This window comes from Pelodiscus sinensis, chromosome 3 (assembly GCF_052426305.1).
Source record: "Pelodiscus sinensis isolate ZL-2025 chromosome 3, ASM5242630v1, whole genome shotgun sequence".
NCBI lineage: Eukaryota > Metazoa > Chordata > Testudines > Trionychidae > Pelodiscus > Pelodiscus sinensis.
In genome coordinates, this window is record NC_143054.1 from 65,153,636 (window position 1) to 65,177,987 (window position 24,352).

Sequence of the window (24,352 nt, forward strand, 5' to 3'; positions counted from 1 at the left end):
AACCACACTCTTTACAGTTCTAGCTGAGCAGCAGGGAACATTATGAGCTGAGTGAAAAGCATCTTCCTTTGTTAACACGTTTTTCCTAATTGAACACCAGAACAGTAATGAGGATGTAGATGATCTTTTCATCATAAATATGCACAGCAAAGTATAAAAGAATGGCGTTCCAGAAATAAATAAATAAACAAAAACAACTGTGTAGTGAAGGAAAGGTATGGGAAACAGGATGACAAAGCTTTTTTCTGACTCTGTAAACCATGCTTAGTGTACAGAACCATCAAAGTCAAAGATGTCTTCAAATATCTGTGGGTGCTGTGAATGTTTCATTTGCTATAGATAGGCATACATTTGTATTTCAGACTTCAGTGAAACACACATATAGCTCATTCATTGGTATGGGGAGTACACAACTAAGGCAGCCCTAAAGTAGATTGCACTTTGTTATAGAAATATACAGATATATTATTTATTATATTTATATTTATATATATTTATTTTCTCTCTTGGTTTTTGTTCACCTGTTCCTTGTCCCTATTATGCACAAAACCAACCGTCCATCTCAAATTTTAATTAGGAACAATATGTATCTGTCTCTGCTGCATACATATGCTGTGCCAACCAAAGAAAACATTTTGGGTTTGAATAAGTCTCAGCTCACACCTCCTAATGTCGCTGTTTAGAGAAGGACCTTCCCTTCATATGTGTTTGTGCAGCACCTAGCACAATGTGGTGTGACTGTGGCCTCTGGGGACTAACTGTCTAATATTAATAGTAAAGAAGAACAATGATTATTATGAAATTTAAAAACAAGTATTGCCCAGAGTGAAGAGTGGTGTTTTGTGGCGCTGTCCCTGGAGCAGCCTGGGAGGGAAACTGTCACGCCTTAACAATGTGACAATCTGCTTCCCAGTTTCCCTGCTGCTCTAGGGAGGGAGTAAACTGTGACACTGCAAAGTGCCTTTTCCAGGGCACTGGCATAGCTAGACCGCTGTATGCATTGGGTGGATGGCATCAAGGCTCTGCCCAGCCCCACTTCCCTCCTCCCCTTCCCACCAGAAGGGTAGCAGAGCTGGGGGATGTAGTGGCTTTGCAGAGCCTGCCTTCTCCTGCATGGTGTGCACTGGCACAAAGGAGTGAGGAGCACCTGCTGCCACCTTTATTCCCTTGTGGCAATGTAGACTGGACCACAATCTGGCCCTAAAACTTCCCAGGTGAGGTATTTGTCTTACTTCTGCTGGTGTTTCTCTACCATATCTGCCTTTATTACAATCATTTATATGCTCAAAGCAGACTAATGCTTTCAGACATACATAGCCATTTCTGTCTTATCACCTCTTCCACACTCCCAACCCCATTATTTAATTAATTACAGTTCCACTAGCTTTTATGTGAATGGCAGCTCCCTTTAAAATTGCAGGTAAATTTTAATTTAATAAAATGCTTTAGTTATGAAGTCACTTCCTTTGATTGGGTATTTATTATTTCACCTGCAAGCTTGAAAATTCATTTAGCAGCAGAGAGCATGCTTGGTGCTTTGCAAAAGTATGCTAAAAATCTGGGTCCTGTCACAAGGATCTTACAATTTAAGGCTCCAGTCCTGAAATTGGATCCATGGGAACCCAAAGCCTTCTACCTTTGCAGAGCTCCATTCAGTGGGGTTTTGCTCAGGCATTGGAGTCTGTCCAAGCAGGCCAGATGACAGGACTGGGAGCTAACATCAGACTTATTGTAATGGGAGAATGACAGACACTAAGCAGGGAATGGGTTTCTGTAATAAGATCACAATGACTGTTTTGGCATGCGATGTCGCAATCATATATAGAGATTCCATTGTGAAAAGTTTTGTTAAGTTGCTCTGTTTGTTCAATTAATTCACTTTATGATGTCAGGAACATTGCAAAACACGTATTAGAAAATAGATGCTATTTTACATTAAGAAAGAAGCATGGGAAACAACAACATTAAAGTCTCCATGGGAGAGAACAATGCTCTTACGGCTTCTCTCTAAAAGAGGCTAAAAACAATGAAGAAAAAATGTCATATAAATTGCACCTGCAGACAAGGAGAGTTTTTAGAAATCGAAGTTGCAGTAGACATGAAAACAAATATTGTAATCTCATGTTGCCTATATCACAATATTTAGATTTAGCTGTTATGTTAAAAGTCAATGGATGGAGTTACATTATGTATGAAGATGGGCCAAAATGTTTTAGTAAACACTTTAAAATGTTCTTTCCCCTAATTCTGCTGCACGGTGAAGTACCTTCTCCTCCTATGTCTTGGCTCCAGCTTATAGGATCATGAAACCTTTCTCATTAGCAATTTCAGCAATGTCAGCGGAAGCCATTTTGAACAAATGTAATGTTGGTTTAAATTTGCCTCAGTTTTTACTGTTTCTCTCCCTCAGTCACTTTTAAAAGCCATTTTTGCTAAACTTTTTGCAGCTGGAATCTGTGCAATGAGCATTACACAAAGTAAGGAGGCAAAAACTTTTATTTACTTCAGTTTTTGCTGCAGTTTCCATCCACAATTCTTGTTATCCACAGTGTAGCTGTAAAGACTAAAAAGCTGCAGAAAAGCCCCATATGTGTGCAGCATCAGAATTATGCTTTATTAGACAGCTCTGTTTTGTAAGAGCCTGTCTCAGGACATTGTAAGATGGTCATTCATTGTTAGCATCCAAAAGGATTGATCATTAGGGTTTTTCATGGTATTACAATATTTCATGACCCAGTCTCAGCTAATTTACCTGTACATGGCAACAGATGGATAAAATGAAAGACTACATAAGGGATGTGGGGTAGAACCAAACTTCTGTTGTTACACATTTGGGGTGACTTTTCCAGTCACAAGTGGTGGAGACACATATGAATGAGACAGGTCTTCCCAAGCAAGTGACAAAATTAACACTTGGTAGAGGCCCACATTATTGTATTTTCTTTATGCATTTAAGCCTAGCCTGCTTTCCTGGTTCAGGTGAGTCACTGAATTCAACAAAAGGGCAATGAGCTTAGCAGGAGTATTGCTCTAGCAACAAGTGCAAGAGAATACCCCATCAGGTTTGAGTTTTGTCCTTGGTGAACCTCTGCATCCTCGCCCCCTTTTGAAATATTTATTATTGTGGAAACAGTTATGATATTGGAATGGGCAAACTGAGTCACATCCATAAGTTCCATATAAAGGTAGAAAATCACAACTGGAAAGAGTCTGACTATTGATTCTCTCTCTCTCTCAGGGCTGTGTGAGATGTGTACAGCTGGTTTCCTTGCACATGGCCCCGTGATTTATTTTTGGCCCTGCCTGCCCGGGCCGTGTTTCTTACCTGAGGTTCATCCTGAACCTGTAAGTTGCACATGTCTGGCGGACCCATAGCCCACAGGAGAAAAAGAGGAAGCTGCTGCAGGTGGCCCAGGAGCTCTTCACGCTGCTAGGGGAGAAGCTGCTGCAGCCCAGTGTGGGCAGAGCTGGAGTCCTAGACTCAGTGTACAGCCACTGCAGGCCTGGGCCACAGCACCCCATTTGAACTAGGCCCTGCAAATAATCGTGCCATGCTTCTCTCTCTCTCTCTCTCTCTCTCTCTCTCTCATGTAAGATCATATCCTTTCTGTAAAGTGTAATATATGACAGAACTGGGTCCTTGTGGAAATGTATGGCCATACAGCAAAAGCATAGGACTAGGGTTAAAATATAGAATAAATCCTTATCTCTTGTATAAGCTCTGTGTATCTTAGTTGCCTCATCTATAAAATGTGGATAATCCTTCTCTCCTTCACAAAAGCGTTACAAAGATAGATGAATTTATGTTTATAATGTACTTTGAGGTCTGTGGGTAAAAAGTGCTACAGAAGCACAAAGCCTATTGTTATTTACTGCTATTGTGGTTTCTTTTCGGTAAGTCTCTTGCATTGTGAGGAATCATAGTCAAGGCCAAATTCATTAAGCGCACGTTCTTTTAATACACATTTTTTTGAAGGTAAAAGTAACTGGAAAATAAAAGCTTTGAGTTAAAAATTAGTACATCCATTCTAGTACAAAAAAAAAAAGACCTTCTATATTCATCTCCAATATTTGTCTATGGTATTCACTTTCTGATCCGTTCATTTTACCTGCAATGTAGAGACACCATGAGATTTAGGATTAAATAGGAAACTCCACCTATAGTGGTTGTGGCAAAATAAGCTGCAGTAATCTGAGTTGTGCCACACAAATAGGTAGAAGAGTCAGTGCCTTTTGCAAAGATGTTTTCAGAAAAATACACCTCTCCTGTATTATTGTGGGCAGTAAACTCTGGAAAACCTGGCTCAGACTGGAGGCAAGGAAGCATTATTTTTCTATGTGACATTTTAAAATAAGATTCTTCTCCCTATCAGCTCCATCTTCAAACAATTTTCCCATTGAGTTGGCACAGTATAGGCTGAAGCAGATGAAAGTCTCCAAATCTGAGGCTTGTAAATGATCCAAAACCCTATTTTGAATATATGGGCACTTAACACAAAATAATACATGCAAAAACATCATAAAGATTTTTTGACTACCACATTTCCCTTTTCATGTGAATCTTGCAATAAGAGGTAGTAAAATGGTATACCCATTCACGGGGATATAATAGAATATGTCCACCAATCATGTTAGCCTTGATCCCTCTTCCATCTCTTAGAATACGTCTGAACAGCAGCATTATTTCAGCAATAACAAAGAGTGTGCCTACACTGCAATCCATGTCGAAATAATGGTGAGCTGGAGGACTTCCTACTCTGACTCCTATAACCCTCATTTCACAAGGAGTAAGGGAAGTCAGAGGAAGAGTGTTCTTCCTTTGACTTCCTGTTGTGTAGACAGACCCAAAAGCTGGGTTAAGCTCTTCTGACTTGAGCAATTGACATAGCTCAAATTATGCAGCTTAATTCGACTTTTGCCCTGCTGTGTAGATGTACCCTCACTCCTACAATTCTCTCTCATGCCCATTATGCTTCAATGATCTTGCAAAAGCTATCCATCAAGTGTCCACCCTTGTTTCATTCAAATAAATCCCCCAAGCTCTTGCAGAATTGTTTGCAAAAATATTAGTTTTATTATTATGTTTTACTTATACTGAAGGAGTACCTGAAGGTCTTGGCTCTATTATGAATATATTTGTAAAAAAAAATGGACCCCGGTCTGAAGGGTTTATAGTCTGAAATGAGAGGCAACCAGTGCATTTAATAAAAAGATGGGGGGAGGGAAGCTCAAAGTAACAATGAGATGATTATGAAAAGCATGATAAGCAGCTGTCACCGCACACCAGCTGGCTAACATTTCATTTTACACTGAGAAAAAAAAGCCAAGCCCTGTAGGCAAGCGTAAATGTGGCTGGAGTAACCAAGTCATATTTCTGTAACTTGCATCCTTCGTCAGCCCTTCAAACCTCCTGCTGGATGCTGTGTCCTCAGGGCTTGTCTGTTATCTCCCTCATTTAGGGCAAAGCAAGGGCGCCATTTTGGGCACATGGAGGGGCAGCAGCCATGCGCTCCGAGACACGACTAGCTTTTCATCCCATTCCCCAGAAGCTAAGGGAATGAGGGGAAAGTACTTGCATTCTGAGCATTCCTCTCACACTTGGCTGGTAAAAGGAGCTCACCAGCCAGGTGTGAGAGGCATGCACAGAAGGCAAGCCTCACTCTCTTAGCGCCTGGGGAATGGGATGAAAAGCTAGTCGCGTCCCGGAGCACATGGCTGCTGTCCCTGTACGTGCCCAAAATGGCACTTTTGGAGCACAGGTGGGCAAAATACGGCCCACTGGCTGGATCTGGCCCAGCAAACCTCCAGATCCAGACCAACACCGGCCCATGTCCCAGTGGGACTCTTGGGCAGACTCCCTACTTGCCCTACCTCTGCCTGATGCTCCAAGTGGCTGGCTGTGGGGGCCATGTGTTCATTGCATGCCACACACCCTAAGAGGGGCTTTGTGTGCTTTCCCACCCAGCACAATCTTGCAACTCCCATTGGCCAGTTTGTGGTGCAGGCAGCATACAGATCACGTCCCCCCCTCCAGGAATAAAACACAGAGAGCAAGTGGCCCCTGCAGCTGACTGCTTTAAGTGGCTTCAGAGGGTAGCCGAGTTAGTCTGTACAGGATAAACCTAAAAAACAACAAATGGTCTGGTAGAACTTTATAGACTAACAAAACATTTAAGTGGTGTGCAGATCATGGCCCACTTGGCTGCTGGCCAGGAGCTGCCTAAGGTAAGAGCCTCCAGGCCAGTGCCTACACCTGGTACCCCATCCCCTCTCTCTTCCCAAGTTTCTGACCCCCTCCTACATCTTTACCCCAGGTCACAATCCCCTCCCAGACCTTGCCCCCCTCCTACATGCTGCACCATGCCTCCAGGTCAGAATCCTTTCCAGCACTCATACTCCCTCCCAGATCCCACCCCACCCCTGCACCCTAATCCCCCTTGCTCTGAGCTCCCTTCTGCACCCAATCTCCATCCCAGAGCCTTCACCTCCTTCATTAATATCATGGAAGAGTGCAGCTCTTGACCACTTTCCAAATCCTTGGAGTCGCCTCCCCCATCAAAAGTTATTGCCCATCCCTGGGCTAGATCATACACTTATGGGACTGTTCTTTGCAGGGCATATCACAAAGTTGCATTGAGATGAGGGGAGAGATCAAGCCTGGGACACAAGCTCTTCCCACGTTCCATGGCACACATCAGGAACTGCCCAGTTTGCATAATTCTTGGGGATGATGCCACTTGCTCCCTTCATGACAATGGCACTGCTCCCCAGGGCCTGTGTCAAGCTAGGGCAGACCACAGTCCTGTAGCCTGTGGAATGGCATGTGCCCTAGGCACTCCCCAAACTTTCATTGTGACTCTTCCTTTACAGGGGCTGCACTACATAATGGGGAAGAGGAAGAGTCTTTGCTGCTTTCCTTCACAGCTACCCAAAGGCCTGTCACAATCTGCCCTTTAGACTGTAATCCTCCCAAGGATTACTTTCCTCTGTGGGCATGTCTACATGACAAAGAAAAACACCCAACTCCCCCATACCAGCCTAGTTGGGTTCATGGGACCCAGGCTAAGGGATGTTTCATTGCCGTGTAGCCTTCCAGGCTCAGGCTGGAGCTCAAGCTTGGGACCCACAAAACCCTCTGGATCCTAGAGCCAGGATTCCTGCCTTGATCCTAGAAGTCTACACAACAATGAAACAGTCTCACAGCCCGAGTCCCACCAGTCTGAGTTGGCTGGCCCAGGCCAGCTGCAGGTTTTTATCTGCGTTGTAGACATAACCTGTGCGCTTTCTGTGAAATGTTTAGTACTATTGGTGGAGGGTGAAAAACATCCTTTGGGACTTGGTGAGACGACTGGAACTGTTTTTAAATCCTACAAAGCACTGGAGTTGGTGCTGATGGGGGAATTCTACTACTCAGATTTCTGTATACAGCAGGTCACAGATTATTCGACGAGTCCTTGGAATGCATCGGAGATAATTTATTACAGAAGGTGGAGAAAACAGTGGGGGAGCGGCTACTCCAGATTTGAGTCTGGCAAACATGGAGGTGCTGGTTGAGAATTGGAAACTGGAAGCAGTTTTCATGAAAATGATCATTAAAAGATCGGGCTTATGATTCTAAGGAATGGTGGGCGAGACAGCAGCAGAACAAATACAATAGACTTCAAGGAGACAGAGTTTAGCAAACTCAGAGGATGTATCCCATGGAAAGCAAGTCTAAGGAAAAAGAGTTCAGGAGAGTCAGCAATTTTTAAAGAAAGATTATTAGGGGCACAAGAGTAAACTATCCCAATACATAGGAAAGATAGAAAGTATAATAAGAAAGCACATTGGCTTTACCAGGAATCTTCAATTATCTGAAACTCAAAAAAGGAGTCATACAAAAAGTGGAAACTAGGTCAAATGACTAAGTATATATATATATATATATATATATATATATATATATATATATATATATATATATATATATATATATAAAAAATCCCACACACGCATGTAAGGACAAAATTAGAAAGACCAAGCCACAAAATGAAATTAAACTAGCTAGGGATATAAAAGGTAACAAGAAAACAGTTTACAAATGTATTAGAAGCAGGAAGATGACCAAAGACAGGGTATGCTCATTACCGAATGAAGATGGAAAGACAATAACAATAACAGAAAACCAGTAATGGTCACAGTGTTGAATTTATTTTTTATTTCAATTTTCACCAGAAAGCTTAGCAGTAATTGGACAACTAACATTGTGCCCCACAGTGTAAATATGGTAGGAACCGTGGATGAAATAGGAGAAAACAAGCTAAGAATTACTTAGATAAGTGAGGTACCTTCAAATTGTCAGGACCTAATGAAATACATACTGGAATACATAAGGAAGTGGCTAAAAAGATCTCTGAATGATTAGCAGGTGCCTTTGAGAACTTGTGGAGAGTGGAAGAAATTCCAAAATACTGGAAAATGGCAAATATAGCGTCTGTCTCTAAAATGGGTAGTAAGGATAATCCAGGGGATTATAGACCAGTCAGCATAACTGGTATCCAGGAAGATAATAGAGCAAATAATCAAACAATCAATTTGCAAGCACTTAGAAGGTAAGATGATAATAACAGTGAAAATAGATTTGCCAAGAACAAATCATGTGAAACCAATCTAACATCCTTCTTTGACTTGGCAACAATCTTTTTAGATCGGGGGAAGCAGTAGATGTGATGTATCTGAACTTCACTAAGACTTTTGATTCAGTGGCACATGACCAAGATTCATCACCGATTTTGGTCTGCAGGTTGGACTGTTAGCTTCCCCAGCTTGGGACAGATACTGATAGGAAGTGCAACATTAGTTACTCCCACTGTCTCACATGTCCTTCTCATAAGCAAACTAGTTAAATACAGCCTAGACTAAATTACTACGAAGCGGGTGCACAAAAGGTTGGAAAACTGCATGCAGAGAGTGGTTTTTAGTTGCTTACAGTTCAGCTTGAGGGGCATATTGAGTGGGGTGCTGCAGGGATCTGTCATGGGTCTGGTTCTATTCAATATCTCCATCAATGCATTAGATAATGGCATAGAGGGTACACTTAAAAAGTTTGTCAATGATGCCAAGCTGGAAGGGGTTGCAAGCTCTTTTGAGGATAGGATTAGAATTCAAACTGCTCTTGGTAAAATGGATAAATGGTCCAAAATAAATACAATGAAATTCAATAAGGATAAATGTTAAGTACTATACTTAGGAAGAAATAATTAATTGCACAAAAGCAAAATGAGAAATGAGTGCCTTGGGAGCATTACAGCGGAAAAGGACGTGGGGGTTATAGCACTTCACAAACTAAATATGAGTGAACAATGGAATATTGTTGCAAAAGGAGCAAACACCATTCTGGGATGTATTAGCCAGAGTGCTGGGCACTATCTTTTGGAAAGAGATGGACAGTTTGGAGAAAGTCCAGAGGAGACAAAAATTAAAGGTCTAGGAAATATGACCTGTTAGGAAAGATTAAAAAAATAGTTTTGTTTAGTCAGCAGAAGAGAAGATTGGGGGTGGGGGCAGATGGGCCAGTCTTTGAGTACATAAAAGGTAACAAATTGTTCTCATAAGCTGTGGATAGTACAAGCAGAAACAGACTTAAATTGTAGTAAGAGAGTTTTAGCTTGGACAAATTATTTAGGGAGGCTGTGGAATTTCCCCCAGTGAAGGTTTTTAAGAACATGTTATCCAAACTCCTGCCGGGAATGGTCTAGATCAGTGTTTCTCAAACTGTGCTCCACAGAGCCCTGAGACATCTCCAGGGGCTCCACGAGGTTGACAAACTGGAAATATCGATAGGTACAACACATACAATCACTGGGGCTCTGCATAAGTACAACACATACAATCAGTGGACCACTGGGGTTCCTCATAAAATTTTACGCATGTAAAGGGCTCCGGAGCATGACATCCTAGAAACAATATATGACCCCACAGGATCAATACACACTGTGACCACAAAGACTAGAATACCTTACTTTCAACAATATATAGTGGGTCAGCAGATTCCAGACTTCTAATTATACTAGAAGTATCCAGGTCTGGCCCCAGGGGGAGAAGGGGACCACGCAGGCCAGTCTGGGGAAGAGGGAATGGGGGTCATGCAGGCCTGTCGGCATGACCAGCAGTGTTGGGGGGAACCTGTGGGCTCTGAGAGGGGAGATGGGACTGCGCTGCCCAGCCCCAGTGGTGCTCTAGAGGCAGCTATGGCAGTGGGGCTAGTGGGGCTTCTCCCACCCCCATACAGCACTGAGGGTGAGGGACAGGGGAAGGGTTTGGGACAGGGACCTACCTAGGCTGGTGGCCAGTGGCCAGCAAGATGGTAAGTCCTGTCCCCAGCTGGCCACTCCCTTCCTGGTGCTACTGCCGCTAGTAGTGACTGTGCAGTATCACACCCCTTCAACAAGCCTCTTCCTATCCATATTATGGAAAACAATCAAATTCCAGGCATTTCCTATTTTCCTGTCACACTCAAACCCTGGCCTTGCTTTAAGTGAGGATAAGAGGAAGGTGCATATCAAATCTGATGGTCCTAGCTGTTACCATTTAGGAGGAGTTTTTGAACAACTGGACTTGCAGACAGGCAAACAGACAGACTCACAGTCAGATAGCTCTAAAATATATAGAGAGATACAGCGCATAGGTCCTGTATAATTCCTGTTTGGAGAAACCGTATACTGATGGCAATCTTTTAACAGAAATTCCACACACTGCCAGCTATGTAACTAATATTAGATATACTGCAGTCAAAACCTACTAGGCCATGATCAGGAAGTTATTGTACTCTGTGGGAAGTGCAAAGGTTACTTGTTATGCTGAAACATTGGAAATGTGCATGTATGAAATCCATTATAAAACAAAAATACTCTATGAGGGTATGTCTACACTACAAAGTTAGTTCGAACTAACTTTCATAGGCACTACACTAGCGATCCGTTAGTTCGAATTTAATTCGAACTAACGGAGCGCTTAGTTTGAACTAGATAATCCTCATTCCACGAGGATTAAGCCTAGTTCGAACTAGCTAGTTCGAATTAAGGGGTGTGTAGCCCCTTAATTCGAACTAGTGGGAGGCTAGCCCTCCCCAGGTTTCCCTGGTGGCCACTCTGGCCAACACCAGGGAAACTCGTCTGCCCCCCTTCCGGCCCCGGACCCCTTAAAGGGGCACGGGCTGGCTACGGTGCCCGTGCCAGGTGCAAGCCTGCCAGCACCCAACCAGCAGACCTTGCACCTGGCACAGATCGAGCCACCCACCCGATGCCCCCCAGCCCTCCCCCTCTTCCCGGGACCAGGCTGGCAGCTCCCGGGAGCTTGCCAGGGACCGCAAGAGGCAGGCACCCACCTGGGCTAGTGCAGACATCGTGGACCTCGTCCATGATCTCCGCACTAGGCACAGGAAAGTGGCCGGCTTGGGCAGGAGAGCTGCCAGCCTGGCCACCCAGGAGCAGATGTGCAAGACAATCAAGGGGGTCCACTGAGACCCCCGACCCTGAGCCCTGAGCTTACAATGGCCGTCTTGGGTCAGACCAAAGGTCCGTCTAGCCCAGTAGCCTGTCTGCCAACAGCGGCCAACCCTAGGGACCCTGGAGGGGATGGACCGAAGACAGTGACCAAGCCATTTGTCTCGTGCCATCCCACTCCAGCCTTCCACAAACTTCGGGCAGGGACACCACTCCTACCCCCTGGCTAATACCACTCCATGGACCCAACCTCCATGACTTGATCTCACTTCCCTTTAAACTCTGTTCCAGTTCTAGCCTTCACAGCCTCCTGCAGCAAGGAGTTCCACAGGTTGACTCTTTGCTTTGTGAAGAACAACTTTCTGTTACTAGTTTGAAGCCTGCTACCCATTCCTTTCCTTTGGTGTCCTCTAGTCCTTCTTTATGGGAACTAATGAAGAACTTTTCTGTATGCACCGTCTCCACCCCACTCATGCTTTTAGAGACCTCTATCCTGTCCCCCCTCCGTCTCCTCTTTTCTAAGCTGAAAAGTCCCAGTCTCTTTAGCCTCTCTTCAGATGGGACCTGTTCCAACCCCTGATCATTTTAGTTGCCCTCCCCTCTCCCACCCTCTCTCTTCCCCTCTCCCACCTCCTTTTCCCAGTCTCCCCCAGTTTTGTTCAATAAAGACAGATTCCATTTTTGAACACAATTGTCCTTTATTTTGTACATCAATAAGAAGGGGGGCTAGGGAAGGGTAAGTGGAAGGAGGTGAGGAAAGAATGGGGTACGAGCCCTGATGAGGAGATCTGGGCTGGCTCTGCGGGCTTCTGGGGGTGGAAGCTCTCCTGCAGCCCCCCAATTGGCCCCTCTCTCCAGATGGCAGCCTGCGGCAAGTGCAGCCGGGCTGATGGCCGAGTGGTATGATGTGCCCAGTGTGGGTAGTCCGGGCAATCCAAGCCAGGACTGCTTTGCAATCCGGGCACCCCTGAGAACTGTCTGTCTGGGGTGGGGGTCGGGACCCTTTAAGCACAGCCCTCGACTAGCCTGAGACAGCATCTCCACGCTCTAAGTCCTCCTCTGATGCTCTGCCGGCACTGCTTCTGGCCATCCTTAACCCCGGTTCAGGGTCCACTTAATGTGGACATGCTAGTTCGAATTAGCAAAATGCTAATTCGAACTAGTTTTTTAGTCTGGATCCGTTAGTTCGAATTAGCTTAGTCCGAATTAACTAATTCGAACTAAGTTAGTTCGAATTAACGTTGTAGTGTAGACATACCCTGATTTCCATTCAGTTGCTTCTCCAAATGTAAGATTGTTGTAGCCTACAGTCATGGATTTCTGGAAAAAGACAAGAAATAGAAAATGAGAGCAATTGTAGCATCAATCTATCCATACTATTAGTTGCCAAGTCATGGGGTGGTGTCTTCTTAAGGCTGTTAGGAAAAACTCTTGCTCCACACATAACCCAATTTCAAAAATTTGTACCAAAAGAACAAGCCAGGAAAGATGAGAGGTTGATTGTTTAGGTGAATTTAACTGTGTAGTTGTGTGGGTTTTGTTTTTTGTTTTTTTGTTTTTGCAAAGTGGCAGCTTAACAATTTTCCAGTCACTTGAGTGTTTATGGGGTTTGATGAGACTATACTGTTCTCTTTTTCTTTTGGCACAAAGTGAGTGATGGATTTCTTCAATGCTGATTGCAGGTTAATAAGGTTTTTGCCTGGGAATAATACATGTACAGAACATTCCTTATTGAAGAACAGCAATAGATTATGTTCATTTGATGTATCACAAAATGTGCACATAACACACAATCAATCACACAGGGACCTGGGTAAATATCGTTTATAAATACCCATCCCTACAGGAAATAAAGAAGATTGCATACTGCAAAAGCATTAATGATTAGCAAATGTTAACCACAATTTATTTGTGTTAAATCAGAAATAAATGGATTTTTGATTTGCTAAATTAAACAAGACATGTAAAAGGAATAAAAGGAGAGAGAAGGAATTGAAATTTGTAATTGCACATTACAAAATACATGCACTTTATATAAAGGTTTACAATGTATCTTGAACTTTCTGGCAAGTGGAGACAAAAAGTCTTGAATTGGTTTTGAAGTTTTTCTAGAGTTTGAAATAAATTTAAAAGGGACAAAGTTCCTCTCAAAAGTTGTATTATAAATAAACCCTCATATTTCCATATCAGAGGAGCCGTTAAAAACTACTTTTCTGAACTAACTTAATTTTTATTATTTGGATATTAGGAGACAAAAAGAAACCACCCAGACTTCAAGCCATGCTTCAACCAAGGGAAATAGAAACTGACCTTTTCCATTTGAAGACCAGGCACTCAAAGCTTTCATATTTTAGTAAATGAGCATTTGTTATGGATGAAATGAACCCTATGAAATGAAAATAATTTATCTAACAAAGCATAGAGATTTTTTATTTTGTATTTAAAAGCTCAGCTTCGCCCTCTGGTTATTTGGAATGGATGCATTCTTTATATTTTCTTATATGTCTACACTAAGGCGCTATTTTGAATTAACTTATTTTGAATTAGTTAATTCAAAATAAGCTAATTCGAAATAACACATCTAGACCCCAAAACTAATTTGAAATAGCATTTTGCTATTTCGAAATAGCGCGTCCACACTGATTGGATGCTGGATCACATTTAAGGGCAGCTGAAACTGATTCCAGCAGGACATCAGGTCAGTAGTTGCTTTGTGTGGCTGCTGTCTGAGGCTATCTGAGGCCCCTGGACAGCCAGTTCTCAGCTTTCCCACTTGCTTGCCTACCTCGCTGAGGATATGTCTACACTGCCACCCTAGTTCGAACTAGGGTGGCTAATGTAGGCATTCGAAGTTGCAAATGAATCCCTGGATTTAAATATCCCGGGCTTCATTTGCATCTTGCTGCGCGCCGCCATTTTTAAATCTCAGTTAGTGCGGACTCCGTGCCCGCGGCTACATGCGGCATGGAGTAGGTAGTTCGAATTAGGCTCTCTAATTCGAACTACCGTTACTCCTTGTGGAATGAGGTGTACCGTTAGTTCAAATTAGGGAGCCTAATTCGAACTACCTACTCCGTGCTGCGTGTAGCCGCGGGCATGGAGTCCGCACTACCGGGGATTTAAAAATGGTAGCGCCCGGCAAGATGCAAATGAAGCCCGGGATATTTAAATCCAGGGATTCATTTGCAACTTCGAATGCCTACATTAGCCACCCTGTTCGAACTAGGGTGGCAGTGTAGACATACCCAGAGGGACAGCAAAGCGTTTTCTTCTCCGCCTGATTCAGTCACTCTCATTTGGGACACCGCAGCACTCAGCACCGTGGAGCCAGAGCTGCCCCTGGGCAATCTGGTGCTCATGCTGAACGTCTTGCTGCAAGCCTGGAAGCAATTGCTGGAGGCTGCCTGGCTCCTTCTGCTGCAGGCCAGCCCCCTGGCCCTCCACCTGCCACTCCTGGGGGCCCTGGAGGAGCAGCGTCCGGACGCCAGAGTGCCCCGCCACATCTGGACACCAGCAGCGACTGGTGGGACCACATCATCCTGGAGTGCTGGGGAGACCAACAGTGGACCCAGAACTTCAGGATGAAGAAGGACACCTTTCTCGAGCTCTGCGCGTGGCTCGCCCCTGCTCTGCAGCGACGGGACACTCGCATGAGGCCCGCCATTCCCCTCCACAAGCGGGTGGCCATTGCCCTCTGGAAGCTCTCCACGCCGGATAGCTACCGATCCGTCGGAACCAGTTCGACATGAGGAGATTCACCATCAGAGCAGTGCTCATGCAGGTGGCCACTGGGCCAGGACAGGGGGCTGCAAGAAGGACGTGGGCTGCCCCAGGGAAAATGGGGGGGAGGTAGTCTAAGTGCCCTCCCCAGGAGAGGTCGGTCTGTCCCAGCCACGATACAGACCACCCACAGTGGCCAGGATTGCAGCAGAGGTTGCTCCTGGGAGTGCGGTGCGGGGCAGTGGAGGGGAAAGAACACTCCCAGCCACCCGTGCGCTCCAGTGACCCTCGGTTTTGTGTGTCTCTCTGCAGGTGATCAAAGCTATCAAGAGGGTGCTGCTCCACAGAGTCGTCTGCCTCACCTACCTGGACGTGGTCACCCAGGGGTTTGGCACCCTGGGCTTCCCCAACTGTGGGGGGGCAATTGATGGGATGCACATCCCCATCTGTGCCCCGGACCACCAGGCCTCTCTCTACCTTAACTGCAAGGGTACTTCTCCATGATCCTGTAGGCCGTGTCTGAGCACTGGGGCCAGTTCACGGACATCAATGTGGGCTGGTCTGGCAAGGCACACGACGCGCGGGTTCACTGCAACTCCTCCGTGTGCCAGAGGTTGCATGCTGGGACTTTCTTCCCCGACCGCCACATCAGGGTCAGGGACGTGGACATGCCAGTGTGCCTGCTGGGGGATGTGACCTACCCCCTACAGCCCTGGTTCATGAAGCCCTACACGGGACACTTCAGCCTCTCCCGGCAGGCCTTCAATGCCAGGCTCAGTAGGGCCTGCATCATGGTTGAGGGGGCCTTCGGCCGACTGAAAGCACGGTTTAGATGCCTCCTCACCCGCCTCAACCTCTCCCAGCACAATATTCCGCACATGGTGGCAGCGTGCTGTGTGCTCCACAATTTGTGCGAGAGGAAGCGGGAGGCTTTTCTGCCAGCCTGGATGGCAGAGGCTGACTGCCTGGATGGCCAGTACGCACAGCCCCACACGGCTGCCAGCTGGGAGACCTTTCGGGGGGCTGTCCGCATCCGAGAAGCCCTGCAGGAGAGCTTCGAGGCAGACGAGGACTGAAGACCCCCTGGCGTGTCCCACTGGGGCCTGGGGCCTTACATTCCTCCCCCACCTCCTTCCCCTTTCCCCTCCCTAACCCTCGTCCTGATCTACAATGAAAACACCTGTGTTGCCACAAAAAACTTTCTTTATTTCACATAACTGGGGTGGGAGGAGGGTAGGAATGAGGGTGGGAGAGGGGAGGGGGGAAACCTGGGAGGAGGGAGCTGGACGGGGGAGGCAAGGGGAGGAAGGGGGAGGGGAAGCTCAGGGTTGGAGGTCTTGCTGGCTCTCCCATCTCACAGCACTGCAGGTGCGGGGGCGTCGGGGGGGAGTGGGTGTAGAGGGTGGGGCAGGAGGGATGGGGGTGCGGAAGAAGCAGGAGGGGGAGCAGGGGTGGGAGGAGGGCAGCCACAGGGGCTGGAGCAGCAGGAAGCAGCAATCGGTCCACCAGGGCCTGCAGGTGCTCGCGGAGGGCATGGCCCTGCTCCCGCAGCTCCCTCAAGCTCTCTCGCCACAGCTGCAGGTCCTCTTGCACCCACTGCTCCTGGCTGTGGACCTGCCATCCCTGCAACCACAGCTGCTGCCTCTGGAAGTCCTCCAGGTGGCGGGTGCACCTGCTGGCCCGGGTTCGGTTGGAGGGTCCAGGCGGGGTGGTGTGTCCTGCACTCGCAGGTGCTGCTGCTGTGGTGAAACAAAAGAAGTGGTCAGTTCTCCTTGAGGACACAGTGGGTGAAACCCAACCCCCCTCTGCAAGGCAAGGACGACAGGTGTCTGCACTATCACGTCCTGCTATCCCTGGGAGTGTGAGCTGGCCCAGGCCTGCACCCCAGCCCCTTTTCTGCCTACAGTGTGGTGGGGGGTGGGAGGAAAGATGTGCCCTGCCTCTATGTAGAGGGGGCGTCTGGAGGGAGGGCAGTGTGCAGTCTCTCTCCCCGGGGTAAGGTCCCTGGGCTCCCCCTTCGCCCCCGCCCCACATAAGGGGGCCGTGATGTCACTCACATGTGGAGGACTCCCCAGCCTCAGATGAGGTTGCTGACGGGCTCTCTGGTTCGGTTTGGGGTTCCTGGGTAGAGGGCAGACTCCCTGCAGGCTCCTGGCTGCTGTCGTCCTCCTCTTCCTCTTCCCCTGCATCAAGGGCAGGGCCCTCTGCCCCAGGGTCAATGATGACCAGGGGGACACAGACCGTCTGACCCCCCAGGATGCGGTCCAGGACCTTATAGTAGGGGCAGGCCTCAGGGTCAGCCCGTGGTTGGGAGGCCCTGGCATAGGCCTGCCGTAGCTCCTTGATCTTGCTCCACACCTGCTCTTGGCTACGCATGTGGCCTCTGGTGGCCAGGCTGGCAGTCATGCGGTTGTAGATGGCCGCATTCCTGCACCTAGTGTGGAGATCGTGAGCATTGGAGGCCTCCCCCCAAATCTCAATGAGGCCTATGATCTCCGCACTTGACCAGGAAGGCGCCCACCTTTTGTGGCTCTTGTCAGAAAAACACCCGTTCTTTCGATTTCTTTTTCAAAAGAACACTATTGCAGTGTGGACATAAGTGGCGTTTTTTCGGAAAAAATGGCCCTTTTTCCGAAAAAACCTCTGCAGTATAGACATACCCAGAGGGGTAAACTGGATGACCTAACAGATCTTTTCTATTTTTCTGTTTTTCATAGAATAATGCAAAACAATCAGATAGCCAAAAGCTTGCCAGCAAATCATTTTGGCCAGCTATTTTGTGTACTGGATGTTGCAACTTTGTGTATCTGAAAAAAATAAAAAGACAGTATTTTTTCCCAAAGGATATGACAAACATGAAATGCTGTTTAACAATCTGTGTATCATGAACATTCGTGTTATCAGTTATACAAGAAACCAGGTATTTTCCGCATTGCTAGTTTTCCAGGATATCATCAAAGACTGAGAAGTGAGCAACTTTAGTGTCACATCCTTTCAGATCTTCATTTCACTCTTTATATAGAAGACATTAGCATATCTCTAAACTCGCACCTTTTTTTTCTTTTCACTCACCTCCTCTCCAAATTATATTAAAGTGTGTTTAGTATATTGCAGTATTCAAGCTTAATACTCCCCAAAATAGAAGAACAATTACCATGCATATATAGGTATTTAGGAAATACCTTTTTGGCAGGTTTAAATATAGTCAATCTAAAAAGAGGCTATTAAAACTGCATTTAAATTACAAATAATGAAAATACTGCCCCTTTTGGTGGGAGCTATGCAAGGACAATTTATGATGCTGTTTTTGCGTATTTGCCAAAAGCTAATCTAATACTGCAGGACAATATGGCAGGCACAGAGGCAGGAACATTAAGAACTGCTGCTGCACATTATACATTGACTTCTTGAAGCAGTGGTATAATAGTGACCACAATAACAGATGCTTTCTCTTAATGCTTTCTTCAGGACTAGGTAAAATTCCTAGCTGTACAGATGTCAGAGTAGTATGTGTGGCATAAATATCTAGATAGATATTTAGACCTATCGTAGGAGTATTGTGAAAGGGTGACAGAAAAACTCTGTCCAGGGCAGGGTTTGGTCTTGATTCAGCAAAGTAGAACAGGCCTCAAATTCCCTTAGGAAAAGTTCATCAGTTTTGAAATGTTCTGTGTGAACAATTGTTTTCAATATAATATTGTTTAAATTAGAACAATAACCACTGAATGAAAACAAGTCATTTCAGTAAGGTCTTTATAGGAATGGAAAGTTTTGATTGTTCTGTTTCAAGATGGGTTTTCATTTCAAAACATATTTTATATTAATATTTTATGCCAGTTACAATACCAATTATTAAACCAATTACAAACAACCAGTTAGAATACCAATTACCAATGAACAACCCAAGCACCAATTAGCATATCAATTTGAATGGTAATTATCATCTACCATTTAGAATCACCCCAATGACCATTTAGAATACCAATTACCAGTTACAATACCAATGACCAAAGTAATTTTGAGTTAGGATACCAATCAATAACTATTTTATATTATAATTTAAAAATAATTATTAAACCCTAATTTTGAACTTAAAAATAAAATTAAAAAACATAACATTTAACAGTATACAAGAAAGCTAAAATAGAAGTAAAATATTGAAACAAATTGACACAAAACTTTGTTTCCTCAACCCTCAGAAATATAATGTCTTGATATTGTGAAATTTTCCATCCCTTTGTTCCATTACAGAATGGGGAAAAAAATGTAACAATTTAGAATTACCCCCAGCACTACATGTAAGCAGTAAGGCCCAGATAAACAAAGGCATTTAAGCTCCCAGGTTCCAGTGATTTCTATTTGGGCCTAAGTGCTGAGTAGGGGTGTGTTTAAGTTTTTTGCTTGGTTACTTGGGGATTTCAGACTCCAAAATGACATTTTTTCATTCAGATTTAAGGTCAAATTCTGGTGCGCTAACTCACATTAAGTAGTATCTTACTGTAGGAAGCATCATCATCATCATCATGAGGATGAGCTAGTTGCCATATTTACATGAGCATACTCTAGAGGTTCTTAAATTAACAGATTATAATGCACACAACACTCATGCATAACTTACTTCCAGGATTATATTAAGGAAAGCAATTATGGAAAATATTGCCTTTATATATGATCGATGACTTGTTATAGTGAAACCCTTATGCATAATACATGATTTACTGTTGAAGCTACATTAGAATTACATGTGTTGATCTTGTCAAATCATATTAGATACTATTAGTTTGTGTATCATATGCTAATCTCAAAGGTCTAAAATGTTTCAGCTAATGTTCATTTTCTTATGTGTCAGATTGCTCCTTTAGGATATTCAGGACAGAACCTGAGCTTTGTAAGGAACCTACTCTTGATTCAAATCCCAAGAGGTCCCTTAGCAGATGTTACTATGAATTATTAGAAACACGCATGGAATAATTTATGAAATTATAGAAAAATTGGCTTCTCTGAATTCTGGATTTTAGTTTTCTAAATGTGTATCCATAGAATATGATTTGCTGAGAGGTTCGGCACAGAACTCACAACCCAGCCAGACACAGTTGCTGGAACTAGGAGCATGGGGGATGCTGTAATACCCTCCTGACTTGAATACAGGATTTACAGTTTGGTTCAGTGGCTCCCAGCACTCCCAATATAAAAATTGTTTCAGCATCCTTGCAGCCATATTTGGGAGTAAAGTGTCTTTAAACTACAATGATACATTCTTGGTTTGTTTGGGAGGTTGGAGAGATCTTTAGAGTAATTCAGATATGCCTGGAGGGGAGCATGGGCTAAATTATAATTGCCTCTCCAATCTGCCCAATTGACCATAGCAATGCACGTTGCAGCCATCTTGTGATATACTGCTCCTATCCACAGCCTCAGCCCCTCTTGTCAGGACTTGTGATGGGGTCCTTAGATGGCACATGAGTTTTTTAAGGTCCCTTTGTGCTACCTGGTATAAAAGGTCTCGATCAGGATGAGGATCAAGTCAGTATTCAGTAGCTTATCAGAGAACTATATGATAGGAGAAATATTTTCTTGCATGAGCAGTCAATGTGAGACACAATGGAAAGAACAATCAATGTTCTGCAGCAGCTCCGGAGTCCAAACAACTAGCTCTAATATTTTCCAGAGAGGATTTAAATGATCTTCCAAAAATTTATGCTTTTATGTAATCTCTCCTATATACCATATGTTTAGGATTAACTCTTGAGGTTGCTGACATGAAGCAGACCATTGATGATTCTGATGCTAGTGACTTGCATAGTCAAGAAGAAGGGAAGCAATACTGCAGGTAAACAACTGACTAGGAATAAGAACAGGAATATCACCCGTCACTGGTACTGTACTGCTGAAGACTCTCAAACCACTTCACAAACATTGATAAATTTAGCCTCACCACATCACCCTGAAGTAGATGCAACCACGTCTTGGGAATTTGCTGGCTGCTAGAGTTCTGAAGTGATCATCTATGTGGGGGATCTTACCCTATAACTCTCTGATTAACTCCCCCTTCCTCCCCACTAAGGGAACCTTTGAACTGCAGTGAGATTTAGTATAGGGGCCAGACAGCTCCAGCCTAGCAGAGACCAGTGTCCAGAAGGGCATAATTTCATGTCAACACAGATCACTGAGATCTAGGGGAGCTCTGGACCAGAGTCAGGAAAGGACACCATGCCTCCCAGGTTTGAAGACACTAAGAGGATCCGTTTGTTTGTTTGTTTGTTTGTTTGTTTGTTTGTTTGTTTGTTTGTTTAAGCTGGCCAACGTCCACAATGCTGCAGCTTTTGTCTCCAGACTTCCTCAGTGTAGCATTCACCTAGAAAGGTGTCAGGGTTTTATAGTCCTTGCAACTACTGGGTAGCATTATTCATTTTCCTAAGGGACAGCACCACTGTTCCCGCTAATCTTTTTCATCCATGGAAGGCAGAGACCCTGGAGGTTTTTCGCCTTCCTCTGTAGCATGGAGTACAGATCACAGCTGGAGGATTCTCTGCATCTTGGGGTCTTCAAAGTATTTGAAGGCTTCAATATCTGAGAGGATTATTCTAGGAGGGGTGGGTGAGATTCTGTGGCCTGCACTGTACAGGGGGTCAGACTAGATGATCATAATGGTCCCTTCTGACCTTTGAGTCTATGAGTATTCTTCTTTTACAGATAAGGATTTTTTCCATCCATGTATAAAATAAATTCTTTATGTGCACTGAAGCAGGTGCAAATGTGCACCACCAGTAGGAACAAAAGACCTAGCTGTGGGCGCTCTGCTAACCAGCTGGGAGGCATTTGAATCTCTCCTGAATGGTTGCACAAGCACACAGCTTACAGGGAACACTGGGCAGCACCCTTCAGTGAAAAGTCAAGCTGTGTGGCGGCACAAGGCATTACAAAAACAAACAGGACCCAACCCATGTGAAGTGGGGGGGAGGAGGAGGAACCACTCCAACAGTAAGCCACAGGAAGGAGTCTTGAGTCATGTCTCAGGGAAGGAGATTACGAAGGCATTCTTCTTTTACAGATAAAGAAAAAAAGGAACAAAGAGAAATGTCTTGGCCAATATCACACAGTAAGTCTGTAGCAGATTCAGCCTTAAGCTTAAGCCTTCCGAGTCCTGTTCCTGTTACCTAAAAAGGCATCTTTCTTCTTCTACTTAGAGTCATGCTTTCCTGTTTCTGTTGAAGGCACTGGGTGTGTGTGGAGGGATGCTAGAAAAGCAGGTAAGTCTGTTTGCATTTGATATGCAGAAAAAATGCAGATTATGGGAGTGAAATATCATGAGCCAAAAGCCATATCAAAGCAAAAGTATGGGCAAAGCCATGATCATATTTGCTATTATGAGCTAAATTCATGGAAAGAAAAAGTCATCTCACCCTCTGATTCCTCACTGTGGAGCATTGTTCAAAAAGTAATGATTAGAACTGGCATTTTTTGGTTCAAAACTAAACTGAAATGGGTTTTGTGTTCAAAGTCCACTTTTCACGTATTTCTGATTTTAAAAAATCAGCAATTAAACAATAACTCAATTTTACTTGGAAAAAGATAATTTTCCAAACACCTCTTGTAACAGTAGAATGGGGCCACATTTTTTGCTGTGCCAAATATGCTTTCACACAGACATAGCTGAAGCAGCAACAAAACTAGTTGCAGTTTCCTTTTTCTCTGGCTGATGCTGTGCTAGCCATGATATTGATCAGAGTAACATCAGTGGTGCTGTAATCTAAGGGTGTATCTACACAGCATCCTAAACACAAAATAAGATACTCAATTTGCACTGCTCAAATTGAGTATCTTATTTCAAAACAGTCTATTTTGAAATTTGGTGTGCCTTATCCGTCGTGCAATGATGTTTACTGGGATGGTGAAATAGCGTGCCCATTATTTCGAAAAATATTTCAAAATAACGGGTGGCTTGTTTAAATGCAGGGTAGTTATTTTGGGATACCTCTGGTATCCCGAAATAGCCATGCAGTGTAGCTGTACCCTAAGACTACTATCTATAACCCTAGAGGGGCAGTTCTTTGTGTGGGCATAGCCAGATTGTAGTGTTCCCTGGACATATGCTCTCTTGATCCATCAAGATTCCCCTACCACTGGTCTATACTAGGGGATAAGTTCAAATTTAGATACACAACTTCAGCTTAAGTTGAAGTATCTTAACTCAAATTTAACTCGAATTTTAGTGCCATCCACACTGTGGGAGGTCGATGGGAGCACAGTCTCCTTTTGACTTCCCTTACTCCTTGTAGAAGCTGGACTATCAGCATCAATGGGAACGTCCTCTCAGTTCAAATTAGCATGTCTTCACTAAACCCGCTAATTTGAACCTCATAATATTGACTTCAGCTACTTCAATCTTATCTGTAATGTAGATATGGCCCTACTGAGGACTACATGATGGGTAGTGGTGTAGGAGCACCCACGTCAGTCAGAAATAAGTATCCAGTAGTTTTCTCATGCCTGTAGCACTGGGACTGGCTTGAAGGCATGGCACAGGGAAAATAACCTGGCCCACTTTGTTAAATAAGTGGTGGTGTCTTTGTCACATTGCCACCCCAGAGAAAAATTGCCCTCATAAACAGGGCTTGACAAACGGTGACAAAATCTACTCGCCAGCCCTTTAGTGTGCATGCACATGACCCTTATTGCTCATGCATGTGCCACCAGTGAACAGGGTGACCAGCTGAAATCTATTCGCCATGGGTGAGTAGAAACAGGGATTTATCGAGCCCTGCTCATAAATGAGAAGGCCATCAAAAGGACAGATTTGGTGCCTAGGACCAGTACTCTTTATCCATTCTTCATAGATAAACAAGTCTCCCACTTTATTTTTAAACATCAAGTGTCAAATTAATCCATAGTGCAACATCTCTGACTTCAATGGAATGACAGTAGAGACGGACTTGGCCCTGACTTGTTACATTGCAAAGCAGAGCGTAATAGTGTACAATGTTTGATATGAACAGGGCTGTATTCTCCTGTTGTTAGAGCTAGTCCTGATGCTTCATTTGCTAATGCCTCTAGTTTATGACAGGTTAGTAACTGCAGAGCAGAGTTAGCTAACTCTAGAAAGCATGGTTCTGCTGAGAGTTTTTGGTCTTACATTTGTTTGAGTCCAC